Source organism: Kogia breviceps, chromosome 2 (genome assembly GCF_026419965.1).
Source record: "Kogia breviceps isolate mKogBre1 chromosome 2, mKogBre1 haplotype 1, whole genome shotgun sequence".
Lineage (NCBI taxonomy): Eukaryota > Metazoa > Chordata > Mammalia > Artiodactyla > Physeteridae > Kogia > Kogia breviceps.
The window spans coordinates 45,919,028-45,943,988 of NC_081311.1; the positions used below are offsets into that span (position 1 = coordinate 45,919,028).

Below are 24,961 nucleotides of genomic sequence, written 5' to 3' on the forward strand. Positions count from 1 at the left end.
GAGTGGGTGGTCTGGAGTTGAGTGGCCACTGTCCCCTCCAGAGGGGCCCCAAGCTCTCCCATGGCCCCTCCCAGCCCACTTCACCTATTGACCACAGCCGCCTGTGGCCTTCAGGCCTTTGCAATCATGCCAGCGCTAGAAACCCGTGGCCCCCTAGCTCAGGTGAACAAGTTTCTTCACCCTGGACCCTGCCTGCTTCATCAGCTTCTCTCTGGACCCGGTGACCAGGCCCCTGCCAGCTGTTTTCACTTCGAATCCCATCACGTCTCCTTACAACAAACACCAGCCAGTGGTCCAGGCAGCCCAGGCACCGGTCATCAGTAAGCACGCCCTCTGCTGGCAATGGCTTCTTCTGCTGCCTGGGCCAGCAAGGTCGCAGCCTTCCTCTAGACTCAACCCTAAGGAGGATACAAACCAGTCTGATCGTCCACCACAGGCGTGAATCGAATCTGCTTGTGCCAAACACGGGAAGTAACTGTTCAGCCTCTGATTGAACACTTGCAGTGACGGGGAGTTCGTCAGCATTCCATTCCACTGTTGTCAACTCCGACCATTGGAAATAGCTCCCTATGTTAAGCCAATATCTGCCCTTTATCACTTGTTCCACTTCCCCGACTCTGTCCTTTTAAGTCACCCTGAGCAAAAATAGTTCTGTTTCTCACGACAGTCCTTCAGGAATTTGAGCCCAACCATCACCTAACCCCAGTTCCTCCCCTCTTTCTAAACCTCCCTAAGTCCTTCAGCCATCAGGCTGTGATGTGACGTCACCATTTGGATCCCTCGCTTCCAGACACAATTCATTTCTCCAACCCTCTCTCACACAGTGGTGCCCAGAAGCCCACCTGACCCTGTAGGCAGGGTCTGACCAGTGCACAAGATGAGATGGCACCTCCCAAGGCTGACGGCTGGACTTGGGCACACAGTGGAGGTCACAGCAGTTGATGGGACACAACCTTCGCACTTCCAACACACTTTGAGTTTATGTTCAACTTTTTATTTTTATAAATGCTATTAATTAATCCCATCCATTAACTGAGCCAGCAAGCATTTCATTCCTATTGAATATTACATGCCAGGCAGTTGCTATTACTGTTGTTCAATCTTGGTGTTTCTTCACAATTTTTGTATCATCATTTGGGATGTGATTTTTTTTTTTTTTTGGATATCCAGTATATCTGTAGTGCTTTCCAAAAAAATTTAGTGAGTTTGGCAGGCAGCCTTTCTATCCTAGTGCCTCTCGTTACCACAATCCATCTTAATATTTATTTAAGGAGACTGCACAGCTCCTAGAGAGCTCCCTTGGGCCCACATTCATCACTCCTCTTCGTGAGAGATTGTTCAATCAACTACCAAAGCTTTCATGAGGGGCCCATGAGGCTCTTGTTCTGTCATCTTTAGATTGATCAAAAAGCTTCCACATGTCACCTTGTCACACACCTCACAGAAATCCAGAGACACTGAGCCCATCACATATCTCTACATGCAGCTAGTAATTGCCTTCGTGCTCCCCTGCCCTGCTGTGGGGTTCTGACACTTAAAAGATGTTAATCTTTTAAGTTGCCCTTAGTATTTTCTAAGCCTATAGCTCAGCTCACACGGTTGGACACTAAGGTGAGGTTGCTGCACACAGAAGCATGCTGTGTTCGGGCTCAAACTTCTACTCTACATCCTAGACTCAGAAAGGAGGCTAGGACTCAAGCTTTGTCCCTGGGAGCATCCCCTGGGAGGGGGGCACTTTGTTTCTCTCTGTGCTTAGCAGTGCCTTGTCCTGGCTGAAATGTCTCAAGTCATGGGGCCTCCTCTGTGTCCCTGGGGAGGCTATTTTAGTCTAATAATAGATGGCACACTTAACAAAGACTTCCTGATATTATTCATAAATTGTCCTGCGCTGATTTCATACTATTATGTCTTCTTACACCTTTTGTTTTTAATAGAAATAACATCCATTTCTTCAGGGTATGCCCGAATATGTGTGCTATGTGTATGGTATGTATGACAAGGATCTTATACAAGATAGTTACTGTTTTAGATTTATTTTATAATATATAGTACACACTATATACTGGACTGTACTATATTTCATGCTATCTACTAGACTATACTTATTATATACTATAATACATATTAATGTATAATACATTAAAAGTGAGAACTTTTATCTCTCCTTAAATAATCATAATATAAATGGAGTATAACCTTTAAAAATTGTGAATCACTGTATTGTACACCTGTAATTTATATAATATTGTACATCAACTATACTTCAATAAAAACATAAATAAATAAAATAAAAAATGTGGAATTGATGTCAGAGCCTAAATATGTGCCCTTGGGAGGTGGAGGAATATGTGAGAACATGTGACTAGATGCCAGGGGTCCACTCTAACCTGCCACGTGGTGTTGCAGCATCACTTCTTTTCTCTGGGCCTCAGTCTTCTTGCTTACGTGATGAATGGCTGGGACTGGATGATGTCGAACATCCCTCCCAAGTCTCCCACCACGTCCTGAGATGATCACTCGCATTATAGACCCGTTGTCTCTGAGATCCGCACCTGGATGCTGTTACTGCTAGTACTGATAACAGTGATCAACACTCATTGACTATGCATTTGTAACTTTGAATTCAGCAATGTTTTACATCCTTGTAACAGACTTAGGAGATAGAGATGCTATTCTCATTTATAGATGAGAAAGACTGAGGCGCGGCATGCTCAAGTCACTTGCTCAAAGTGACACACCATCATGTGGCAACTGGTGGGCCGGGTCTGCCTGAATCCATCACGCTGCCTTGCCAGGCATGGTGGTTCTAACTCAGTGGATACGAGAATCTAGAACTGTGCAGCCCAGTGTCTAGTATGGAAGTCACTAGCCACATGTGGCTACAGAGCACTGGAAATGTGGCCAGCTGAAATGCAGATGTGCTGTAAGTGTGAAATGCACATGGGTTTTGTGTAAATGTAAAATATATCATTAATAATTTTTGTATTGATCATACGTTGAAATATTATTTTCAACATATGAAATATTGAGTTGAAGCAAATATATTATGAACATTAATTTCACTGTTTCTTTTTTCACTCTTCCGGATGTGGCTATAAGAAAACTGAAAATAACAGGTGTGGCTCCCATGTGTGGTTCACACATTTCTGCTGGACAGAGTGATAGAGAGCTTGCATCGAGAATCGGAGCTCCATTTTCTTGTTTGGCTTTTCAAGACAGGAAGAGCAAACAGGAATAAATGCCCAAAGAAATATTTCCAAAACCAGAAAGGGGCATTAGCCATATAACTTAATTTCTTCTGTCCTTGGGCAGGTTTATTTCTCAAGCTACATTTCAGAAATTTCTAGGAAAAAAATATGCCATTTTATTAAGAACAAGAGGGAGAGAGAGAGAGGGGAAGGATGAAAATCTTGAGTGAATGCTAACAAAATACAAAGATTGAATATTTTTTTAAACTCCCCGAGGCCTATCCTCACATTTACTTTATGGACACACAGAGCTCCCAACGAGGGGCCAGGAGCCCCTCCTCCAGCCGGCACTGAGCCCCCGTTCCTGCAGCTGCTTCCAGTCCTGGGGGCACGTGGCGCACCGCCTGCCCGATCTCCTCCACCCAGCAGCCAGCGGCCTTTCCCTTACAGCTCTGCACGGCAATGATTCCCAGAGAACCCAGATGTCGTTCAGCAGCTTTGTGGCAACCAGGGCCTGGCTGTCGTTCCAACGTGGCCCCAGAGCTACCTGTGTGTCCAACAGTTAAAGAGGAGTCAAAAACCTCAGGCCCAGCACAGGGCTGAAGGCACAAGCACGGCATCCACAGCCCAGGGAAGAGTTTCTGCTGAAGCCTTGGTAAGAACCCTATGTCTGGGGTAAGCTGCGAAGGTTCTAGAAATGGAAAGGAAAGCGTGATTCCTGAAGAGACTGATGTGCCTGGGACCACATCTGCACAAGGACACCCTTTCAGCTACCATAGAAAACTAGACCCACTGTAAACCACTCCTCCCATGTGCAGAAACTGCATGAAGATATGAAGGTAGTTCTGGGGTCAGGGGGTTTTCCTAATAAATACAGTAATAGTACTGAGGTATGTATGACTACAAGGAAAGAGAGATGATTGGAGGAAATAGCTCCTCCCACAGATAGAACAATTCCACCTTGGTGCCTAAGAAAACTCAGCTTTATTAAGGAGAAGTAAGAAAGAGGCGCTGATAATGACTCCTCACCTCCTGCGGGCCAGGAACAGGACTAGGGTGAGGCATACACAGGCGCTCAAGCTCAAGGTCGTGCTGGGTGGAGGTCGGCTCCTGAGAGAGAACACCTTCTTTAAAAGTTGGGCCCTTGGTGGGTGGCCGGCTGGCTTCACCCTAGTGCTAGCCCTGATCAGGAGGTTTGGTAAGACCTGTTAACATTAGCCTATTTAATTCGTACAAAAGCCTGTTGTTCAAAACCCTTATCCCCATTTTATAGATAGAAGACACTGAGGCTCAGGTTCAAAGTCACACAGTGAATAAGCTCACACACATTCCCTGAACTGTACAGCTCACTGGATTTCGTCTCCAATTCTCTTAGAATGATTTCTGAAGTTTTCTACCTTCAAACAACTCTGGAGGGCAGGTGGATGAATCTGGTCAGAGTCGTGACTCTGCTACTTACAAGTTGTTTGACTTTAGGTCAATTACTTTGTTTCTTGGTTTTAAATTGGGATGATTTGTTTTTAGGATGAAACGAGAAGATGCATATAAAATGCTCAGCAAAATGCCTGGCGCTTGGTAAAGTCAGTAAACACTGACTAATGCGTGTGTGTGCGTACATGTACAACAACCAACAGCACAGGATCACTCATTCAACAAAATGTTTTTATGCCCAGGTACCTCCAGCAAGTTACTGTCCTTGAGGAGCTCATAATCTGGAGGAAGGACAGAAAAAAATAAAGCAGAGCAAGTGAAGGACGGGACTGAGTCTTCCAGGCAGGTAAGGCACCCCAGGTAGCTGCATTACAGCCTCTGACCCTTTTAAGAAGCTTGAGAAGGCTTTAGATGCCTGGCGTGGCAGAAGAGGGTAGGGGACAGGAAAGTTTGGACTGAGAAAGTCAAGACACCAGCTAACAAAGGCGGTCATCACTGAGCTGTGAAATGAGCACCAAAGAAGACTTTCAATGGTAAGCTGTCAAGGTCACCTTTGGGTTCTGCAAAGTGTATTGGTCAGAGAAACTGTATCTTTGCCATGAGGGCTTCCCCAGCCCAGGCATGTGGTGCTTCTGCTGTCTGACTTAGAAAGCCTCTTCTACTGAGGAATAAGTTTGTCCAATCCTGGCATCAGAAAGAAATCAGGGAATGCTGAGAGTTCAGTGTATGTACCAAAACTTCCTTTTACCCATTTCAGGACATAATCATTGTCTCCTGCTGTATCTGATTCATACAGGGTGGGTTCTTTGTACCTCTCCCCACCCATCCACTTCCTACGTTTCCGAACATGTTGCTAAAAAAAATAAAGGGCTGCTCAGTTTGCGTTGGAATCCACCACAAACGCACTTCTGAGATATTGCCCTAGAGCTGCCGGCTTGCATGATGCTGGAGAGTGAGAGGGGAGTTGGTCCACGTAGCATGAACAGGGGCTCCCTAGCAGCCACAAGCAGAGAGAGAAGCTGGGGGGCCCTTGGGAGAGCACAGGTTTAGGAAGAGAGGACTACAGAGGGAGCTGGAGCTCCTTTAGATAGGGTCTCCTTAATTCAGATCCCCTGGCTCTCTTAACGCCTTGGGTGACCATGGTGAAGGGGGAAATTGGCTTCTCCCTCTGGGAGTGGTGAGGAGAAGAGGGATAAAGGGGGCATGATTCCCAGCAAGACCATTATTCTTACTTCCATTTCTTAGTTTGGGGTCCTGTGAGGCTCTGTTCCTTTCAAGATTACCCAGCTCACATGCCTCTGAAGTCCAAGCAACATCCAGCACTACTTGTAGCCTCTCAACCATAAAACTAGCACCAATTTTCCCAGCTTTCTGCTCTTACTTTGAATCAATTCTCTATTTTCATTGCTTTAATGACATTAAGGAGAGGATACCTATGTAGCTCTCCCCTGCCCCACCCACTTCCTTCTCTGATGAGACAAATAGGATTGGTTCTGAAAGTGCTCCTGGACAGTAACTTGGCAGCTGCCTCTCCCACCAGCCCGGCCCCTCCCACCAGCCCCAGCTCCTCCCACCAGCCCCAGCTCCTCCCACCAGCCCTGGCTCCTCTAAGCATTCCCTCAGCTCTCTTTGCTTCTGGTGACTGCAGGGCTCTTCAGGACCTCTGACCTCTTCTTTAGATACTACTTCCTGGGATCATGGCCCCTAAAAGGAGGTGGAAACCTCTTTTCCTTTGCTGCTAATATCGTGTTTCCAGACCACCACCTCAAAAGGATGTAGGAGTTTAGCTGCTCCTTAAAGGTTTGAGAGGGTAGGGGGAGGTGAAATGTCAGTAGCATGTAATAAAAAAAATAAAACTAATGTATGTTAGCCATGTGTTTCAAAGTAGTCAGCCACCCTGTGCCTCTGGGAATTTGTCACTGCACATCTCTCTTCTAAGTGGGCCATGCGGTTGTCCCCGCCCCCCACCCCACTTTTTTTCTCCCCTCCTCTAAGATGTGTCCTCTCTTCTCTGGCCTTCCCCACCCCTGCATTCCCTTTGATTTTCTAGACAATGACTTTTAACTATATCTTCCATTGTCCCTTTCCAAATAACATCTTGGGAGCCTCCTCTTTCACATTGCAACGGTGTACCGTACCAAAGTATTTTGCTAAACAAAGACCATCTACTCTGTAGTGAAATTGCTCCACTAATTCAGGTTCAGAGGCCAAAAAAAAAAATGAATTTGGGGTTTGTTTTGTTTTTACTGCACTGCACACTCACAGACACAAAGCAGTGCTTTACTTTGGACTATATCTGGTAAGGTCCAGGGTGAGAATACCATCCAATATGCGTCCCATTGTACATCCTATTGGTGCCTTCATCCCCAGTGCGGACACAAGGGACATTACTAGCCCAGTTCCGGTGCACCAAGAATGGCCAGCAAGAGAAAGTAAGCCTCTCTATTCTCTGAAGCTGTTGGCTATTACTGCGCCAAGACCCCTGGACATTTTACTTTTGGTCATTGTTTTAAGAAGTCTTCTGGCTCCATTTTTTAAATGAGCCAGCTGTGAGTGTTGTGATTGCAGTGACATGCCCCTGACAACTTCCAGATTTCCTCTTGAAAATATTTTTCAATTATAATTTAAGTTTATAATTTTAGCATCAAATCACTTAGTAGAAAATGCTACATTTGGGTCCCATCATGGGTAATCACCCCAAAGAAAGGGCTTTATTCCAGGAAATACTGAGGTCAAGAAAGCTTTTGGCGAACCCAAGGCTCACGAAGTCAACCAACCCCTTAGGGGGGCTGAGCAGCATTCAGTCCCCTAATACAACCTGGCTGGGAGGGACGAGGCACTGCCTGCCCTCACTTCCCTTCCTCTGTACCCTGAGTCAGGTGCCCTGCATCGTCCTGTGACAAAGAAGTGCTTCCACATCCCTTTCCTTCCGACACGTGGCCTCACTGCACACTGCAGAGGAAGCTGCGGTGAAGGGGTCGCAGGCCCTTAGGGGCTGCAGTAAATGTTTCGTTCCTTCCTGCGGGTGTGCAGGGAAGCAAATCTCCAGCCTTTCTTATTATTTTATCATCGTCCTATGATCCCTCTGTGCCCCAAAGAACATTGCCTGTTCTAGGCATCCTTCTTCCTTGATGTCCTGTTTCAGTTCATGCAGACATTGGTCACATGCATTTTGCACCCAGAATGTGAAAATCATAAATTGAGAGCACAGATCCAACTTGTTTGGCCATGAGGCAGAGGGCAAACCGGACCTCTCTATTTTCTACCTGACCAGTCTTCATCATCAACGTCATCACCCTCTGATGTGCACAGCACATATAAGGTTACCACATATTTTCACATCCATTCTTATCACTGGATAGTCACATACTTGGAAAGTAAAAGCAGAGGCAAGTTCCCTCATGAAAGGGTTCCATAAGTAAATCCTTACATTTATGATCAATAGATGGGTGTCAAGACCATTCAGTGGGGAAAAGCATAACCTCCTCAACAGATGGTGCTGGGACCACTGGATATCCTCATGTGAAAGAATGAAGTTGGACCCCTACCCTCATACTCCATAGAAAAATGGACGCAAAATAGATCAAAGATACAAATGTAAGAGCTAAAACTATAAAATTCTTAGAAGAAAACATAGGGTAAATCTGAATAACTTTGGATTTGTCAATGAATTTTTAGATACGATACCAAAAGCACATGCAAGAAAATTAAAAAGTTGTTAAATCAGCCTTCAATGAAATTAAAAACTTGTATATCAAAGGACACTATTAAGAAAGCGAAAAGACAGCCAATGCGGGAGAAAGTATCTAAAATATCTGTAAATCTTATATCAGATTAGGGTCTAGTATCCAGACATATAGCCCAATTTTAAAAATGGGCGAAGGATTTAAATAGACATTTCTCCAAAGAAGATAAGCAAATTGCCAATGAGTACTTGAAAGGATGCTCAACATCTTTAGGGAAATGCAAATCAAAACCACTTTGTACCCACTAGGACAACTGTAATAAAAAAAAAACAGGCAATAACAAGAGATGACAAGGATGAAGAGAAATTGGAACTTTTACATTGTTGGTAGGAATGCAAAATGGTGCAGTCACTTTGGAAAACAGTTTAGCAATTTCTGAAAAAGTTAAAAATAGAATTACCATTTGACCCAGCAATTCCACTCCTGAGTATATGCCCAAGAAAATTTAAAACATATGTGCACACAAAAGCTTCTCCTTGAATGTTTATAGTGACATTATTCATAACAGCCAGAAAGTGGAAACAACCCAAGTGCCCATCAACTGATGAATGGATAAAAAAATGTGGTATATACAAAGATGGAATATTACTTGGCAATAAAAATGAAATACTGAAACATGCTACAATATGGATGAACCTTGAAAACATGCTAAGTGAAAGAAGCCAGACATAGAAGACCACATATATATGATTCCTTTTACATGAAGTGTCCAGAATAGGCAAATCCATAGAGCCAGAAAATAGATTACCCTTGCCAAGGATGGAGATGTTTGAGGGTGGGGGTGGGGAGTAACTGTTAAATGGGTATAGATTTTCTTTTGAGGTGATGCAATGTCCTGGAATTAGATACTGGTGATGGTTGCACAACCTTGTGAATATACTAAAAACCATTCAAGTGTATACTTTAAAAGGGTGAATTTTAATTTTCCCTTTAATCATTTATTGTTCCTCTTAGGTCTAGTTGTAGTTCCTCCCTAAGTTTTGGAAAATATGAAGCAAAGGAATGAATGTCAGTTGTGGACTGATCCAAAACCAGGTGCAACTGGGATCATCCCTCCTGTCAAAGCAGCCATTCCTTTTAGGGTGGAAGTTTGGGGGTATCTGGCTGGCTGTGTGTGGTGGATCTACATGGCAGTGGGCACAATTTCAGCTGTGTACCCAGGTAATGGCTAGTCGTCACCATCCTGGCTCCTTCTACAAAATATCAGGCATTTACATCAGCCCAAGAACATGAACTCTACATACCGCCCTGGTCTACCCCTCCTTCTGAACAGTCCCTTCAAATTTTCCCCCTGTAGTATCCTGGAAGGTAATGTCACATGGACCTCCGATGCTAGGGGTGGATGGGGACGGTAGAGAGGAGGAACCATAGGAGTGAGAAAGGGCATGGGTTTCTTGATCCAGTCGCAGCTTTCCCACCAGCCCCCTGTGATGCTGTGTGAGCCAGTGAGTTCACCTGCCTGTAAAATTGGAATAATATCACTATTAGTAATACTTACCTTGGAAGAGTGTTGTGAAGATTAAAAAAAAAAAGAAAGAAAGAAAATATAGAAAGGGCCCAGAGCTGTGCCCAGAGAAAAATCACCATTAATGTTGATAAGATTTTTAAAATGCTTTCTTCTCCAGATGCTCAAAATCCTTGTGAAAAGAATAGTTCATGGAAGGATTCTGAACAGCTGTTTGTTTTGAGAAAATGTACTGAAGGAAAACTAAGACGTTGTTCCCATTTTTATGAACAACTTTTTAAAATAATATGGGCAATCCCACCAAACCAATCCCTTTCATACCCTCTGAAAATACCCAGATTTTATTATTAAATATTTATGAATATTTACCATATTTGCTGAAATGCTCATATTAGAGATCATATACATGAGATGTAATCCTATGTGTTTATAAAGCAGTTCCTACATAATTTTAAAGAATTTGGGACAGTTTACAGTACAAGTCCCTTTTACAATTCCAACGAATGATACAGTGAGGCTGGATTTTGACATGGCATTAACATTTTTAAAAGTACATGGGGTTCTCTTATACAATTAATACATATAGTGCATTCATAATTAACATTTTTGTGAGCTGCAGAGTAAAAAAATTTTCCTTCCAGTCACTAGATCTAGTTTTCTCTGTGCCTTTAAGTAGCTGTGTGACTTCAGGCAAGACTCAATCTTCAGAACTTCAATTCCATCATTGTAAAACTAGGCATATGAAAGCGTTCTGTGATGCCAAATACTATAAGAATAAAAGTCACCACTTCACATTATTTCAAGGATTTCTAGTTGCTGTGTTCACTATCTTCTTGTCTTGAGACGTATTTTTCATCTCTATGACATATACATACACGTGTGTGTATGTGTATGTAATTTTATGAAATAATTTGATCTGGAGTACAGTTCCAGGGTACCCCAGTGCAGAGATCTCTGGATTTGCTATATCAAAAACTCTTATTCTCCATTACTGGCTAGATGGCATTTAGAAAATGATTTGGCCTTCCTGAGCCCATAATGCAAATGCTCTATCTCCGCCCTTCTGCATATCTCCGCTCCATTCCAGACTTCCTGTTTCTCCAAGGACAGGGAACCAAAGACTGTTCATCTTGACCTTTGCCACAGTTGGACAAGGCCAGCACAACCCATACTGGTTATTCGGTGAAACAGAATTTTTCTTTCCTTTTATTTTTTTCTGGTCAATTATTTTTTTCACCAATTGATATGCTCATATGGATTTTCTTCTTCAGCCGCTGATATGGCATATTACACTGATGACTTTTAAATGTTAAACCAGCCTTGCACACCTGAAATAAATCCCACTTAGTGGTGGTTTGTAACTCATTTTGTGCATTACTGGATTTGCTTTACTAGTATTTATTTTTCAGTTATGAGCATTTTATTTTTTTAAGCATCTTTATTGGAGTATAATTGCTTTACAATGTTGTGTTAGTTTCTGCTGTGTAACAAAGTGAATCAGCTATACGTATACATATACCCCCATATCCCCTCCCTCTTGTGCTTCCCTCTCACTTTGTTGAGGATTTTTGCATCAAAATTCATGAGATACTAGTTTGTAGTTTCCTAATTTTTTTGTACTGTCTTTGGTTTTTTAGGAGCTTTTAATTTATGAATTCAATTTATTCCACAAGTTATAGGATTATTTGGGTTGAATATTTTATCCTCATTAAGTTTTGCTAGCTTCTGGGTTTTTGTGGGGTTTTTGTTGTTGTTGTTGTTGTTGTTGTTTTTTGTGGTACGCAGGCCTCTCACCGTTGTGGCCTCTCCCGTTGCGGAGCACAGGCTCCGGACGCGCAGGCTCAGCGGCCATGGCTCACGGGCCCAGCTTCTCCGCGGCATGTGGGATCTTCCCTGACGGGGGCACGAACCCGTGTCCCCTGCATCGGCAGGTGGACTCTCAACCACTGCGCCACCAGGGAAGCCCCTAGCTTGTGGTTTTTGAGGACTGGACCCATTTCTTCTAAGTTAATGAATTTATGAGAGTAAAATTGTTCAAAGTACTTCCCTTTTATCCTTTTAATGGCTTCAGAATCTGTAGTGACATGCTCTGTTTCATAACTGATATTGATGAGTTGTGTTTTCTCTCTTTTTTCTTGTTAGCCTTGCAAGAGTTTTATCAACTTATTATGTTTTTGAAGAACCAGTTGTTTGTTTCATTGATTTTCTTTAATTTATTTTCCTATTTTGAACTTTGTGAATTTCTACTCTTCTTTATTTTCTTTCTTCTGCTTGTTTTTGGGCTTATTTTGCTCTCTTTTTTTCCAGTTACTTGAAGTAGAAGCTTAAATTATTGATGAGAACTTTTCTCTTTTCTAAACTAAGAATTTAAGACGTTTCTCTCTAAGCACTGCATTAACTGCAGCCCACATAGTTTAATGTGTTATATTTTCATTTTGATTCAGCTCTATATACTTTTTACTTCTTTTGAGATTTATTGTTGCCCCATGGGTTATTTACAACTGTGTTAACTTTTTTTTTTAAACAAATTTAATTAATTAATTTTATTTTTGGCTGTGTTGAGTCTTTGTTGCCGCACATGGGCTTTCTCTGGTTGTGACAAGCAGGGATTACTCTTCGTTGTGGTGCATGGACTTCTCATTGCAGTAGCTTCTCTTGTTGGGGAGCACGGGCTCTAGGGCGTGTGAGCTTCAGTAGTTGTGGCACACAGGCTCAGTGGTTGTGGCTCGTGGACTCTAGAGCGCAGGCTCAGTAGTTGTGGCACATGGGCTTAGTTGTGCTGCGGCTCATGGGATCTTCCTGGACCAGGAATCAAACCTGTGTCCCCTGCATTGGCAGGCATATTCTTAACAACTGAACCACCAGGGAAGTCCTGTGTTAACTTCTAAGTTGGAGATTTTCCTGTTGTCTTTCTGTTATTGATTTCTACTTTGATTTTCATTATGGTCAGAAAACATATTTGGTATGATTCCAAGTCTTTTAAATTTATTGAGGTTTGTTTATGACTCAGCATATGGTTCTATCTTGGTGAATGTTCCATGGGTGCTTGAAAATGATGTGTATTTGGCTGTTATTGAGTAGAATACTTATGTCAGTCAAATCCTGTTTGTTGATAGTAGTTGTGCAGTTCTTACATGCCTGCTGATTTTCTGTCTTGTAGTTCTATCAATTGCTGCGAGTAGGTGTTTAAGTCTCCAACTGTAATTGTGGACTTGCCTATTCACCTTTCAGCTCTATCAGTTTTTGCTTCATGTATTTGAGGCTCTGTTGTTTGGTGCAAGCACATTTAAGATCATTATGTCTTCATAGTGGTATATTTTTTTAATTGTTATGTGATGTCCCTTTTTGTCTCTCTTCTTTCCTCTGAAGTCTACTTTATGTGATATTAATGTAGCCACTCCTGACTTCTTTTTTAGTTAATGTTTTCATGGTATATCTTTATCCATTTTGTACTTCAACCTACCTAGCTCATTGTATTTGATGTTTGTATGTTATTGTATTTGTATATGTCTTGTAGATAGTATATTTTTGACCATATTGTTAAATCCACTCTGTCAATTTCTCTCTTTTGATTGGCATTTAGATCATTCACACTTAAGGCAATTATTGTCGTGGTAGGACCGAAGTTATCATTTTGTTGTTTTCTTCTATTTCTTATTCTTTTGTTTCTCTCTTCTTGCTTTCCTTTAGGTTACTTGAACAATATCTTAGGATCCCATCTTGATTTACTTGTAGTGATTTTCTTTATTTAATTGAGAGTAGCTGCCATCTAGATGTCATGAGCTTTTCTGTGGGAAAGGTTCATTCCAGGCACTGCATGTGACTAAGGCAAAAGCCACAGCACCCATGGCCCAGGTATCTTGGGGTGGAGCACCCATAACTGAGTTCAGGGCTTTTTCCATCCTTCAGCATGAGGAATCTTTGACAGAACTTAGTGTCTGCAGCAGTGGAGCCTCTGGATGACAATAATCACCAGGGCTGATCTTCCAGGGCTGAGAAAGGATTTCTCACATTTATCATGGGAGAGTGATGCCAGATGGGGAAGATAGACTTTCCCACAGCTTTGCAGGATGAGTGCTCCAAATTTAATCCTATAAAGCTGTGTTGGCCTTAGTTTGTACCCCAATCTAGTGAAAACTATTCTAGAAATGCCAACTCTATCTTTTCCTTAGCCAGAAAAAGCGCCTAACTGCAACCTTCCATGCAGTGACATTTGGAATCCAGATTATCTGCCTTAGATGGTAGAGAAGAGTGGAGACAACTTCAGCCACCCTACACGCCCCACAGGAGATGAGAGTGCGTGTTCATAGTCCTGTGGCAAGCATTTTCCCCCAAGATGCTCAGAGCATTAGTCCTTGAGTTAAAGATCAAAGTCTTTATCCCTCTCGTATGAGTGGGAAGATTAAAGAACAGCAGATACTTGCTCGAAGTCACATGCTAAGCCAGGAGTTGAATTAGGAGTTAAACTCCCTCCTTGGATATGTGAGATAATCAACTACACCAGCTGATATCTGCAATGCTGATCATTTCTGATGCTTAATTTATAACCCAAACTGAGAATTCTGCCTTCTCAGAAAGGAGCATGTAGTCTGATTCAGGGAGACCTGACTCAGTCATGGTTTATTCAGCACGATATGTAATGTTGTGTGTGATGTATAATGATTATAGTTCACCTCTTCCCAAAGCTTTGGGGACTTCCGCTGAGAGCTTTCATTGGATTTATCCATTCGTTACTTCCTTCGTGCATTAAACAGTCTTTGTCAAATGCCACTAGAGCCCAATAATACTCCTGACTATGGAGATATAAAGCTGAAAGGTGAGGTAGGCAGCCAGGTAAACAGAGACTCAGAGATTTACGATCGAAAAGGGAGTTATGAAAAGCCTGGAGATAGAAAAGGGAGCTGAAGAAAATTTTTCAGAAGTGGCTGTCCTTTATTCAGAAATGTGGCAGGCAGGCAAAAGGGCCAAAGCTATTCTAAACAGAGAAGTGTTCCAGATAGAAGGGACAGCAAGTGCAAAGACATTGACTTGAGTGCTGATGTGCATCCATGAAAGGTGAGGAATTCCGTGTGGCTGGAGACCAGGAAGGCAAGTATAGATTTATGGCAAATTCGACCAAGGAGAGAAGCAAGGGTCAGATGATGGAAGGCCTTGAGTCTCTGCCACTTCCCAAGCAGTGCACTGGGTAGAAAGAGCACAGGCAGTGGAGTCAGATCTAGTTTTCATACCAGCGTTGCCTTGTGTATGGGATTCCTTGCTTCCCCCTCCTCCCAGCCACCCAAACAGTTGTCCAAGGTGTCTAAGGCATTAGACAAAGAATGGATTTATGAAGCCATAAAAATACCAGTGCAATGTCATCTAATAGTTTGTGTGTATGTCTGGATTTAAAATCAGCGAGATGAGGCTTGAAGCCACATTGCTCTGGTTATAGGATCTGGTGAAGCTTAAGAAATTGGCTGGGGACCAGGTCGTGCATAGTATTTGTTTGCCAGCATCTGCTTCCAAGGTACCTGGAGCCACTTTCTTCAGCATCAGATTTTCCACTGCTCCCTCACCTTCCTCTCCTCTTGGGGGTGTGTTCCCCGGGGCACAGCTGGGTGTTAGGAATGTTGACATATAGATCTCGAGACAGGTTAATTGTGTCCACCTCTGGCACTTGCCTTCACACGCTCTTCCTAAACCCCTCCCTGGGAGAGAAGCTCCTGGGATCATTATCAGTCAAGATTGATGCCTTTTCTCTTCTCCCTCTTCTTTTTTATTCCTTTATATTTCCTCCAGAGGAGATGATTTATTGAGTACAGTAGCCAAAAGTGGAAAACATCTAATACTGTGTCTATTAAACCAAAACCAGTGGACTTACCATTCCATTTAGAAAGCTGTCTACACCTACGTTGCATAACAGCTGTGTTGACAGTCCTGGGATGAATGAGGAAAATGTTACATTGATTTAAAATGTGTGACTAAGTGACTCAGTTCTCTGACGCTCCACTCTCAGAAGAGGGCTACTTGGGAAACTTGGATTTTTCTAGAGCTGAATTCAGCAACAGCTGAGAGTGGTCACAGTTTTTCAGGTTTATTTCAGAACAGCCATTCGATGGACACACACTACTTTGTACACACCTCACACCTAAGAATACACACAGACACACACCGCAAAATGTGTGCATGCATCTTCCAATTTCCAAAGGCCATTGCAAGTACTACCATTCGGCACCACCCACTTGAGGAGCCAGTGGGTCACCATTAGAGCAGTTGTGACCATGTATACTTACATGATAGCCCAGGTACTCAGATAACTAACCCTTTGAGGCAGGCATTGTCCTCTTTATTCACAGGTAAGGAAACAAAGGCTCAGTGAGGCTAAGTTATTGGCTCAAAGTCACACAGCAAGTAACTCGAAGTTTATCTGATTATCAAGTTCATTCTCTACCACTTCAGCAAACCAGACCATCTCCTACAGACAACTGAATCAAAGGAAAATATGAAGAGGCCTGATTTCCATAAAGAAGTATAATGATCTCTTCTACTTCCCATACCCATCACGCATACAGTAATTCATCCATTCAACAAATATGAATATGCAGGGTCTGCTGCCTTCCACACATTGCTCATTTTGAGAAGCCCATCCCAGCCAGAACCAAACATCCTGAGAAGCAGCTTCAGGACTAGGATTTTATTTCATTTGCATCTCACATGCCAAGAAGCAGAGATAATATCGCAAGTCAGGTCATCAAAAGAATAAGAAACTAGAGGTATCTGGAAATGTCCCCTCAACTGTTTCAACAGGGATATCCCTTCTCACTCCTGAGTAGGTGTGTTAGTGTCCTAGGGCTATCATAACAAATTGCCACAAATTGGGCAGCTTAACACATCAGAAATTTATTGTCTCACGGTTCATGAGGACAGAGTCAGAAATCAAGGTGTCAGCAGAGCCACACTGCTTCCAAAGCCTCTAGGGGAAAGTCTTTTCTTGCCTCTTTCAGGTTCTGGTTGTTGCAGTCAATCCTTGGTGTCCCTTGGCTTGTGGCAGCATCATTTCTGCTTCTATAATACATGTATTTCTGCATGTCTACTCCTTTTCTTATAAGGACACAAGTCATATTTAGGGCTCACCCTAATCCAGGATAGCCTCATCTTAACTGTTACATCTGCAAAGATCTCATCTCTAAATAAGGTCATAGTCTGAGGTTCCAGGTAGACATGTATTTGGGATGGGGTGGGGGTGGGGGACACTAATCAACCCACCATAGTAGGAAAGAAATCAGGGAAAACCTAGCTTGGCCTCTCATCTACTCCCTTGCTACCAACACGACTACCTACTAGTTTCCCAAATTTGTGTCTTGATGCCCCCTTTTCTGACCCTATACCTCTTGACTTAAGAAAACTCTTGGTTGGAAAGTCCTTGGAGTCACTATCTTGCCCCATGAATCTAAACCCTTGGGCAAGTAATCTTACTTCAGACCTGGACACCCAGGACAATGGACCCAGTGCTCCAACACTCTTACTTAGCTAGGGGAGGGTATAAACCCAGTGGTCAAGATGAGATCTGGACCAGACTAGCATGGGATTAATTTTCAGCTCTACTACCAACTAATGAGGTTTTAGGAAAGTCACTTTAGGAAAATCTCAGTTTCCTCATCTGTAGAATGGGTATGTATAACTCACGGGGTTACTGAGAGGATTAAATTAGGTAATAATTGAATGTTTTTAAATAGTAGCTTTAGTAGTAGCAGTAAAGGGAAAGAATCACAAGACCCATGGGAAGGCTACAGTGAGCTCTGCTACCTGGTTTACTCGGAGGAGTATGGCTGGGGTGAAAGGAAATCAGAACTCCCTCCCACATTCAGATTGCTCCAGAAATGGTAGGGTCTTCTACCCACTGGACCTGAGAGACCTATTCTACCTGAAGCAAGAGCTTGATTGAAAGAGAAGTGGAGTGGGGGGAGAGAGATCTGAAGAGCTCAAAATGCTTAACAGCTCATCCTTGGCTGAGCTGAATAGTGCTTCTCTGGAACTTCATGGAATTCCTCCAGGTTTTGCTTCCAACTCTCAACTCCTGTCTCACTACCTGTCTCCTTTCCTGGTAAAAGAGTAAAACTAAACGACTACCTTAAATAATTCTGAAAAGGAAGAAGAAAGGGAGGTACTGTATTAAGACAGGTAAAAGTCATATTGTATAACTATAATAATTCAATCAATGTGGTTGTTATGGACTGAACTGCATTCCCCTTCACCAAAAAACATTCATATGGTGACCCTCTAAACCCTCAGTACTTCAGAACATGAGCTATATTTGGAGATCGAGCCTTTAAAGAGGTGATCAAGTTATGATAAGGCTGTCAGGGTAGTGTCCTTACAAGACGAGTATTCTGACTGGTGTCCTTACAAGCAGAGGCTTTAGTTTCCTTGACGCCTCTGGGAATTGCCTGGTTACCCTCCCCTCTACACAGACCATCATTTCCATCCCCATTTAAAACATCTGTTCTCATTTTCAGTTCCAGGAATCTGTTCTTCTGCATCATAGCTGGACCCCTCCCTTCTTCACCATCTCTGTGATGGGCAGATGGTTCAAAGGTTTAAACCTGCTCAGCCTGGCCTGAGCATCTGTGGCCTCTCAGACCCAGGTTCCCAGGGCTCCTCCTGCATAAGAAACGAAGTTTCAACCCACAGTCTCCCCAGAATTCTAACTCTAAGCTTTGTTCATGGGAAGTCCTAGGGGTGAGAGCCCAGTTACAAGTCAGTGCTGCTGTTTCCATTGGGAAGTGGTCCAGACTGAGCAAAAAATTCAATTTGGGGATACCCAGATCCAAATGTTGAATTTCACTCCATATCAAGTCTCATTTCTCAGCTGCATTGAGGAGCATCTTCATCAGAGGTGAGAGGACCTTGGTTCAGCCTGGGGCCCAGAGCCATGGTTAAGGCAAGTTAAACAGGTCTCCCTCTGTCCCCCCGGTACTAGGCACGGTTACATCTCATCCTCTGCTGTGTTTCCTTCTCGACTGAGCAGAGACACAGCATTCACAGTAGTTCTGCTTCTCCTCTTACTAGATGATGTGTTGGATGTATGACGTTTTGCTACTCATCTGATCCATCAGTTCTGTTTTTAAATTTCAATTTTATTGAAGTATGATTGATTTACAATGTTGTGTTAATTTCTGCTATACAGCAAAGTGACTCAGTTACACATATATCGGTTATAGATATATCTATATATACATTCTTTTTCATATTTTTTCTGTTATGGTTTATCACAGGATACTGAATATAATTCCCTGTGCTATACAGTAGGACCTTGTTGTTTATCCATCCTATATATAATAGTTTGCATCTATTAACCCCAAACTCTTTGTCTGTGAGTCTGTTTCTGTTTTGTAGATGTGTTCATTTGTGTCATATTTTAGATTCCATATATAAGTGATATCATATGGTATTTGTCTGTCTCTTTCTGACTTACTTTGCTTCGTATAGTAATCTCTAGGTCCATTCATGTTGCTGCAAATGGCATTATTTCATTCTTTTTTATGGCTGAGTAGTATTCCATTGTATATATATATACCACATCTTCTTTATCCATTCATCTGTCGATGGACATTTACGTTGTTTCCATGTCTTGCCTATTGTAAATAGTGCTGCTATGAAATAGGGGTGCATGTATCTTTTCAAATTATAGTTTTATCTGAGTATATGCCCAAGAGTGGGATTGCTGTGATCCATTGATTCTTGACACAGCAGGGACCTCAAATGGGACTCTTAAAACCAGACTCTTGAGTATATCCCAGGTTTTGAGAAATCAGGACCTCTACAAGAAGTGAGAGGAACTTATGATAGGAAGGGGTCTTCTAGGGGCAGAGATTTGGTCCAGCAACAGTCAGGAAGTAGAAATGTGATGGCATGGTGGGGGTGGGGGGACTGGGCGGACATGATTGGATCACAGAGAGATTTCTCTCTTAGCTGGAGTCTGAAATTTGTGCAAGTGAATAAGTAGAAAATAAGGTCTGAAAGATAAGCCAGGGTCCTTTTTTGGAGGTCTGAGAAATTGGTACTTCTATCTGTTGAGAACGAAAACCATAATCATTTTCAGAGCAAAGTAGAGGAATCACTGGGATTTATTTTAATATCAACACTTATTGAGCTACCCAGGCTACAAGGAAATAGACACCCTTTACTGCCTTACAGAGTCACTCGGTCATAGGAAAGTGACCACACGCACCTCTATAGGAGCATCGGCTTGTCTACACCTTGGGAAGACCTAGTTGCTGACAAAGAGTTCACTGTCCTTAAGCCAGACTCTTGGTGTGTGCACTTTGCCTCTTTCCTCTCTCACATCCCATGTCTTTGCTCCACCTTCCTTTATTTATTTTATATTTTTAACGGCTCACAGGCACAGATTGCTAAGTACCCATGGAGCCTGACACTCCTGAAGTGTTCTCAAGCTCCAGAGAAGTGAGCGAATCACGGAGACCCACACACACTGTCCTCAGAGCAGTCTGGAGTGCAGTGTGCACAGGGCCCTAAAGCCACTCACTTCCATTCTAGGAATGACCCTAAAGAACGCACTCCCCACCAAGGACACATGATGATTTGTGCATTGTGCTGTTCATAGCAGCAGTGTTTATAGGAAGAGAAGCATTAGATAAATTACGGCCCATTGTATGATGAAATGGTGAGCATGCTCTCAGATGCATTTTTTTCTAAGAAACTTGAATAATGTGGGGAAAATGGGGAATTCCCTGGTGGTCCAGTGGTTAGGACTCCTCACTTCCAGTGCAGGGGGCACAGGTTCGATCCCTGGTGGGGGAACTAAGATCCCACATGCCATGGTGCAGCCAAAAAAAAAAAAAAAATGGGGAAAATGTTTCTGTTAAAATAATAAGTGAAAATCAAATCTCTGTATATTTATATATATATATAAAAGTATATATAAATAATAAGTGAAAATCAAATATATAGTATATTTATCTATCTATCTCTATATATAAAACTTTATATAAATGATGCCCCCCAGCTTTGTTAACTATGTATGTAAATGTATGCATCTATAAAACACCAGAAGAAGATATGTTTAGATGTTAACATGTATTTGTCCAAGTTGTGGAAATTAGAGAGTTTTTATTTTCCTCTTTATACTTATCTATATTTTCAAGAGTTCCTACAGTTGAACTCATATTAATTCCATAACTAAACACAAAAGGTGTTACTTAAAAAGAAGAATAAAGTACTATACTTAACAGCTATTTCTTGAATACTTATTACATGCCTGGTACTGGTCTGTTCTAAGTGAAGAAATAGAGAAGGAGAAAGGGGGAAAAAAGGAAAACAAACAAAGCCCAACTTTCTTCCAAAAGGAAAAAACACCCCCTCACGTCCTGCACTGTGTGGGCGGATCACAGGCTGGGCTGGAGAGAAAGACATGCTTCCTGCTGCAGAAGCTGAGCTCAGGTGCTTGAGACCAGGTCGGCCCACACCCCGGGAGCATTTCAAAGTGAAGGGCTGGGACTTCCCTGGTGGTGCAGTGGTTAAAAATCCGCCTGCCAGTGCAGGGGACACGGGTTCGAGCCCTGGTCCAGGAAGATCCCACATGCCGCAGAGCAACTAAGCCTGTGCACCACAGCCACTGAGCCTGCGCTCTAGAGACTGCAAGCCACAACTACAGAAGCCCACGGGCCTAGAGCCCATGCTCTGCAACAAGAGAAACCACCGCAATGAGAAGCCCATGCACCACAACAAAGTATAGGCCCTACTTGCCGCAACTAGAGAAAGCCCGCACGCAGCAACAAAGACCCAACGCAGCCAAAAATAAATAAATGAATGAATGAATCAATCAATCAATCAATAAAGTGAGGGGCCGTTCTGGACTGCAGGGTCCTGGCAGGCACCCAGCTGGGAGGCAGACCTCTGATTCCAGGCCCAGCCCTGCCCCTGCATCTGGGTGTCAGAGAGCCTTTCCCTAATCCTTTAAGTCCCCTGTCCCTTCAAGTTGCCACAAATGAAGACCCCAAGACACTCTGTCTCTGTCTTGCAGCTGTGAGATTCTCCTAGATAACACAGGCTTGCATCCTTCCTTGACGCATGCATGCCTTTCTCCCAGATCCAGCTGTCCAATCCAGATGTCTTCACAGCCCAGTTTACAGTCCAGGTCTAGACGTCGTGGAGGCAAGAAAGCCAAAGTTCAGGAAAGGTGGATTTGCTTTCTTCTTGCTCAGCTATAAACGATGCTGTTCTGAATAATAAACTGGGGATAATTACTTTCAAACCCCCTTAGATCCCCAGCATCACCACCTGCTTGACTTCCCATGGGTGCAAGGCGATTCCCTAAGGCTCCAATCACTTCCACGTGCCTCCTGAGCAGGGCCTTCTCCTTTCTGGCTTTGTTTTGTCTTCTTCCTCTCTGTCTCTTTACAGATTCTTTTGCAGAGACTACATTCTGTGCCTTTTGCAATGATGCATATTGGGAGCAAAGCGTCTGTCCCATCTGGGTGGTCTCTGAAAGTGCACATAGAACCAGCCACAGCGTCCATATTCCACAGGCTTCACCCCACACTGAAGCCCAGCATCACGTTTCAGGCACAGGGCAAAAGAGCCACTCCCCTCTGTCCCTTTGCCCGGCCCTTGGATTACCTAGAAGACGAAAATCAGCACTGCCACCAGCTTTCCTAATGAGGCCATGAGAAGGATCGATTGGACTTTCCCAGGTAAAAGAGCTCTGAGATTTTCGAGGTCTTGTGCAGGGGTAGCCATAATTATTATTAGCTGAGAGATGGTCACGACTCATAGGATACAATCAGAGACTGATTCCCTGCGAAATCCCGTGGCCCTGACTACAGCTGTGGTGAAATCAGGCTGCAGTGAGGCCAGCGTGACCACGGAGTAGAGGGACGGACGGAGCTGTGGGGAGAGGAGGATGGACGTGGAGGGAATGCCGAGAGGAGGGATGCAGGCGGCTGCGTGCAGGTGCACCAGCCTGAGCTCCCAGCCTGGGACACACAGAGCCTGCCAGCACTGGACAAGCTCAGGGGGCCCCATCCTGTAGGTGTGTGTGTCTGTAAACTCTTAGTTTGAAGGTTTCCATTTAAGTTCCAGTTGAGAGTAGAACACAAACTTCAAGAGCAAATCTGCGGTTGTGAGAGGGCTGGTGGGTGTGAATTGCAGTGGATCATGCCTGGTCTGTGTCCTTGAAAAGATCATGTAATCTCCCAGTGCCTCAGTTTCCTCATTTGCAGTGTAACGAGAGAAGCAGCCTCACTGGGTTCTAGGCTGCTCACATGCATTAATACATGAGATGTTACCTAAGACATTTTCAGGCCAGAACTTTTCCAGGTTGTACCAAATCCCACTCAGGTGTGGAGTCCTGGAGAGCAGGTCCCCCCCCTTTTGCTTCTGTGGCTTCTGCTGAAACATTGGTCAGTGAACAGGTCTGTGGGCTCAAGTCAGAGCCAGGCGACTGCCAGAGACAAGGCTAATCGCAGCGCGCTGAAGACCAGGCTTGGCCACATGTGCTGAAGGTCCACTCGGAAATGTCTGTCTGGGCCTCAACAAGTCCCTAAAACCCAGTCGACCACACACTGATGGCTGACTGGACCATTGGGCACTGGAGGGCTAACTTAATGCTTTAAATTTAAAGCTTTTAATGTTTCAGTATTTCAAACCTGCAAACTTGGCAGATTTACCAAAATATTTATTAAAGTCTCTAACGATTTATATTTGATGGATTGGCAGGGCCTAAGAGAGCTGTAGGAGTCTGGGCTGTGGTGCCTCCATATCCTGCTGTTACTGCCGGCCCCTCCCTCTCTGAGTCACGCAGTCCAGGGGGATCCATGTGCTGACTGCCTTTGCCTTTCCTCCATCAGAGAATTCCTTTACGTCCCGGTGCCCTCCAGGATCCCTACAGCAGCACAAGTGAAACATCCCTTAAAACATCAATAAGCTGATAAAATCATCACATCCAGTAAGATTGCCAACGTCTCAATAAAGAATCAAAAGAAACAAGTTGTTGATAAATCTGTTATTTATATGGTCACTGAGTTAGTCATTTTGCCAATTGATTTGTGACTTAATTGGCTTTCATTGAATTGGAAGGGCAGCTGGGGACAGCCCAGAAAAAGAGACAATGAAATCTGCACCGCTCCAGTGGGGAACCGGGCCTTGAGCAGGGAGACAGAGGGAGGCACCAGGAATGGATGTGGCCCGGGAGCTGAGGGGGATGTGCGGAAGGGGGAGAAAGGGGCCAGAAGCACTGATTCTACGACACCTCTCTGAGGATGCATAGCCTTGACTATGATTAAAAAGCAAAGAACGGTCTTCCCTTTTTTTCTCATTTGATCCTCACACAGTCTTGTGAAGCAAGGCAAGTCTTTTAATTCCATTTGCAGAAGAGTAAACAAGACTAGAGATGTGGCTTACCAAGATTAAAGTTAAGACTTTACAAAACTTAAAGCTCAAACCCAAGTTTTTAGAGTCTAAGATCCATGTTCTTGTCTGTTTCACAGGTGAACTCTCAGTAAAGGATAGACAGACCCGGAGGATGGACCACTATGTTCTCAGCGCTTTGCACACAGTAGGTGCACAGCAAATATATCTTTAATAAATGAATAATGATGATGACAACAAGGATGATAATAATTAAACTAGCTAATATATATTGAGTTTGCAGGAATTGTTTAATTTTCAACCATATGTGATAGTTCATATTATGAAACCGATTCTGCAACAGCATGATGGAACCGACAGACCTTGTAATGAAGCATGAAGAAGAAAACGCTGGACCAAGCACTGCTTTCCCCCAGGAAAACTGCAGAGAGTAGCTTGACTGTGTAACAGGAAACCGCGTCTGTAATCCAACCCCTGAGTCCTCAGTTTATACTCAGGTTCCTGGGCCATGTGGTTCAAATATTTAGAGAAATTCTCAATAGCCCAACTGTGCCTGTTAACTGTTTGTCCTCAGAGGGGATGCTGTGGGGAAGGGCTCACAGTCTTCACCAGTTTCCAAGTCCCATCCACCCAGAACCACAAGGATGTATAACGAAATGATTGTTCCTGCCGCCCACCACTAGCTCTGGGGGTGATTGGTTCAGCAACAACGGATAACTACTCCACATGCTTATTTGAAAAGTTAAATGAGACAACGAAAGAGT

The 24,961-nt window shown here is 43.4% G+C and overlaps 1 long non-coding RNA gene across 1 annotated transcript in view; it reads left to right on the forward strand.

The window, feature by feature from the left end:
- Positions 1-24,961, forward strand: part of LOC136793534 (uncharacterized) — a 61,140-nt gene that overhangs the window by 23,863 nt on the left and 12,316 nt on the right. Inside the window, exons 3-5 of the long non-coding RNA XR_010838896.1 lie at positions 4,862-4,965; positions 22,233-22,522; positions 24,317-24,384. This is a non-coding gene — a long non-coding RNA (uncharacterized lncRNA). The remainder of the gene's footprint in view (positions 1-4,861; positions 4,966-22,232; positions 22,523-24,316; positions 24,385-24,961) is intronic.